The sequence below is a fragment of the Silene latifolia genome, chromosome Y, assembly GCF_048544455.1.
Source record: "Silene latifolia isolate original U9 population chromosome Y, ASM4854445v1, whole genome shotgun sequence".
Taxonomy (NCBI): domain Eukaryota; kingdom Viridiplantae; phylum Streptophyta; class Magnoliopsida; order Caryophyllales; family Caryophyllaceae; genus Silene; species Silene latifolia.
Window position 1 is genome coordinate 380644579 of NC_133538.1, and position 4797 is coordinate 380649375.

General features: G+C 43.7%; 1 non-coding gene across 1 annotated transcript; it reads left to right on the top strand.

The window, feature by feature from the left end:
- The first annotated feature begins 1165 nt into the window (after positions 1-1165).
- Positions 1166-1275, top strand: LOC141636823 (small nucleolar RNA R71). Its single transcript, XR_012541405.1, has one exon. It is a non-coding gene; the product is annotated as a small nucleolar RNA R71 (small nucleolar RNA).
- Positions 1276-4797: the final 3522 nt, after the last annotated feature.

Below are 4797 nucleotides of genomic sequence, written 5' to 3' on the forward strand. Positions count from 1 at the left end.
CTCCTCAGACCGTCTCAAACGTGAGCCATTGACCGACATTGGGTCAAACTTCAGAATCGGGACGGACCCATCAGCACTCGGGTCTGGCCCTAACACCTTCGGTGTTGTCGAACCCCGGAACAAATGGTCTCTCAAATTATCGGGCATTGAAGGACGAAATTTCTCAATATCAGCAGGGGTCTCAGTCGATCGACCACCTTGCTCAGTAGATCGACTGAGATGCACAGTTCCAGAAGCTCCTGTAACCCGCATCTCAGTCGATCGGCGGGGTATATCGATCGAATCGACCGATATACCCAGTAGACGCCTTTTCTTTGAATTATTCGTTCTGACTTTGTTTTGACTCGGTTCCGCCTCATTCTTTTCAGGGGCATCCTCGACCATAGCAGGCCCCTCTAGGGTAGACCCACTCCTCAAAGTAATGGCATTTAGGGTCTCTTTCTTGTCAGTTTGAGTCGGTAAGTGTCCGGGAGCTCGAGTGGTACTCTTACTAGCCAATTGAGCAATTTGGCTCTCTAGTAGCTTCATCCCGGCCTCTCTAGCTTGGGACTCCTTCAGCAGCAAGTTCTTAAACTCAGCAAAATCAGAACCATGGGATTGTTGTTGCTGCTGCGGCACATAAGGAGGTTTTTGATATTGTTGTTGCTTATGATGAGGGGGCACATAAGCTTGCTGCTGCTGCTGTTGTGGGGGTTGAGTCGGATTTAGGACGTTCTGGCTACTCCACCTCAAGATGGGGTGGACATTCGGCTCATATTACGTGTTTGTCTGCCTATAGTGTTGAAAGGCAGCACGAGACTCGAAAGGACTGGGACAATTCTCTGAGATATGTCCCTCAGTTCCACATCTTCTACAGACGAAAGGACCGTCTGAAACAGCATTTACTTGGTACATCCCACCTTTAGAAGCTCCTCCTAATTCATATTTGTCAAACCTTGCAGTGAGGGCTTCTAGTGCAGCAACAGAGGAAGATTCAGCAGCTCTCCTCTGGTTTCCTCTCGAATTCCCATATTCGGCCTTATGGGTGGCCAGATCATCGATGATCTTCCACCCCTTGGTCTCTCCCATGTTCTCAGCAAATCGGCCATTGGCTGCAGCATCCAATATGGCCCTCTGATCGTTATACAGTCCATTATAGAACTGATTGCACAAGCTCCATTTTTCGAACCCATGGTGCGGTATGGTTCGCACTTTTGATTTCTTGAAACGGACCCATGCTTCATGGAAGTTCTCATCTGGCCCTTGTTTAAAGCTCGTGATCTGAGCTCTAATGGCATTCGTCTTCGAGGCAGAGAAGTACTTTTTGTAGAATGCCAGGGCTAATGAAATCCAGTCGGTGATCCCATGTGCGGCTCGGTCCAGATCTCTATACCACTCTCTTGCAGCGTCACGAAGAGAGAAAATGAACATGGTCTCCTTGATCTGATCTTGGGTCACACCGGCCGGCGGGGGTATAGATCAGCAATAATCAATAAAAATCTCCATGTGCTTGGCTGCATCTTCATTAACAGCTCCCCCGAACTGGTTTCTCTCAACCAGGTTAATATAGGAAGGCTTTGGCTCGAATTTTCTCGCCTCCCCAGGTAGTTCGAATCCTTTGTAGAGATTCGCAGCTGTTGGCTCTGAGTGACTAGCAATGGTTGCTTCTTCAGCCATAACTGGGATTTCTGGAGAAGTAACTATCTCAGCTAAAGAAGTAGAGGCAGGAGATGTAGGTGGATCTCCTTCGAACAGAGCGTTCTCGTAGGAGCTTGACAGAGTACTCAGCTCTTCCTCTGTCGGTAATACCCTTTGTGATCATCTCAACTCGCGCAAGGATTTCTCGATCTCAGGATTTAATGGTACTAGTTCACCACCCTGTGACCTGCGCATAAGAAGAAACTACAAAAAGAATATAAGAAAAGTTTAAGGAACAAAAGTCCCTTAAACTAAAGAAAGACTAAATAAAAAAACAGCTAAAAATTAGAACAATTGCCTCCCCGGCAACGGCGCCAAAATTTGATACCCGTCGTTGTGAGTACCAAAAATAAGATTTATAATTTCCTATTAAGACTAACCTAAGCTAGTGGTAACAAGGTCGAACCACAAGGAGGCAGACGTAATTTCTAGCTGTCTAATTCTAGTCTAAGGTAACGCGTGTATGGGTTGAGTTGAATTTGTCTATAGCTAAGAATAAATAAAGACAATAAACTAAAAAGACGGATTAAACAGATAAAGAAGGGGTACTAGGATGGTCGGTTCATTACAGCTTCGGCGGCAGCATACTAAGTCGGTCTGAATCAAACACAAGTGAGGCGGGAAAACAAGAGGTCCTCTCGGTCCACTCTTAACAGATATCATCTTTCGATCTCGCTATAAGTCCCTAATATCACCAATACTGACTCTCGTCCTGAAAAGTGACTAACGGTCTAAACTATACCTATCTTTCGATCTCAGCACAGTTTAGTCATTTTAATTGGTGGTCTAACAACTGTCCCTATCTTTCGATCTAATAGGTCTGTTATAAATTAAGCATCTAACTGGTCGCATGCATTCGATTCATTAAATACAACATTAAAATCAATTAAAACGAAAGGTAACCTCACGTGGTCAGTCGATCGACCAGGTATGGCGGTCGATCGACTGACACGCGAATTCAGTCCAAAATAATACTACGCCGCCTACGCTATAATTCGCCTACATCCTAGCACAATTGATTTAGCTACTCATACTAACGTTGATAACAACAATGAAATTAACGAAATAGACAGAAGGTTTCATGCTTAAAACGAATGAACAAACAATTAACAATAAAGATAATACAGTTTCGGGAGACTAACTAACAATTCCTATACTATCAATGCAATAAAGATGAACTGAAAATAGAGCAAGTGAATACCGAAATTGCAGAAGGATCGTAACGGAATGATTGAAATCACAACGAAAATCCAATGCGAAATAGTTTCCCAAACCCTAATTATTTCTAAGAACCGTATGTAAAACTTAATGTAAAAACTTGATGTCAAAAATGATGTTTCTAGGTTACGTTATATAGCAACTAACGTAACTTTATTTCCTAAACCTAACATAACTTTGGGCTTCAAGATTCACGGTCTTTTAATTCTCGTCTGGAATAGCAGTTTGGTCGATCGACTGCTAGGACTGGTCGATCGACTGAATAGCAATGAACAGTGGCTTCTGGAACCCGATGGTTGGTCGATCGACTGATGGTAGTGGTCGATCTACTGCTTGAGCTGCTACTTGACTTCTATAATCTCGTGGATTTGTCTTTTGGGCCTTGAATTGCGCACCAAGCTCGTTCCTTAAGCGAATACTTCACGTCAAATGCAATGCAAGATACTTGGGGATGGATTTAGCTCAATTTCTGCTGGATTCTTCACATTTCTGCAATAATGTACAAAAATACGAAAGTAGACGGAAATAGGGAGAAATGTAGCATAAACTACATGAATGAGCTCTGAAATGCGTGTAAAATGGGATGTAAAACATCATATAAAAGACACGCATCACTCTCTATTTTCAGGACCTCTCTCCTTGTTCTCTTGGGTCATCTCGACCAATCTCTCAGCTCCCCCTGCTTGCTCATAAACTTCCTTAACATCTGTAAGGACCCCAACTGGTAACTTCTCCATTATCTGGTAGGTCAACCCCTTCTCAAACCTCAGTGCCAAGTTATCCTAACTCAGCCCCATGTCCTCTGCATACCTCGACTTCTCATTAAACTTATGATAGTACTCAGCCACGGTCATATCCGAAGTCATCTTGAAATCATCGAAGTCCTCCCTCGGCTTACTACGAACGTGTTTTGGAACAAACTCCCGGCGCATAGCTCGTTTAAAGTCAACCCATGGTATAGATGACTTTCCTTGTTTCAGATACAGATCTAGGGCATTCTCCTTTTCCTTGTCCCACCATTCCATTGCAGCATCTCTCAAGTAGAACGCAGCGTGTTCCACTTTGTAGTTCTCAGGACAATGAACCACATTCAAGATGTTCTCCATCTTCCTATGCCAATTGACGAGCAAAATTGGCGCACCAGTACCCATATACTCGTCTGGGTTGAAGCGCGATATCGTAGTGCTCATCTTGGCAAAGTCTACCCCGGCATCTTTGTCTTTCCCAAATCTCTTAAGGGCCTCGGTAAGCGCATCTTGATGCTCAAGCATCTTGACTATATCATCCATACTCATCTCTTGCGCCCTAGCGTACATAGCGGATCTCTTTGGCGGCATATCTTTGAGCTATAAGAGGAGAGACAAACGTAAGCAAATAGCCTACGACTCATATCATATACGACCTTTACATCACTTACTTGATCGAGCAACAATACCCACTCGATCGAGTAGAGGTCAATCGATCGAGTTGCCCACTTACTCGATCGAGTACCTCAACTCCTGAACCTGACCAGAACGTACAACAAAACGCACTCGATCGAGTCACTTACTGTAATACTACGGTTTTATGAGCCTCTGGGTATTCTATCGAGTGGGCCTTACTCTGTCGAGTAAGGGTGTTTTTGTTTTTAGAAAAGTATTCTGCCTGTAGGGTACTCGATCGAGCATCTGATCGGGTCCATTTCGTTTCACAATTAAGCATATGTGGTCGTTGGTCAATGGTCGATACAAAACACAATTTATACTTCACAAACAACTCTACAATTAGTAAAGAGGCAAGTAAAGGTCGGATCCCAAGGGACGGGTATTGAAATGAGAATTCTATTGTAACTAGTAGTGTCTAAGGGGTGTCACAAATTGGGTTGATGTAGAAGGTTACTAAACTAAAATAGCAATGAAAATA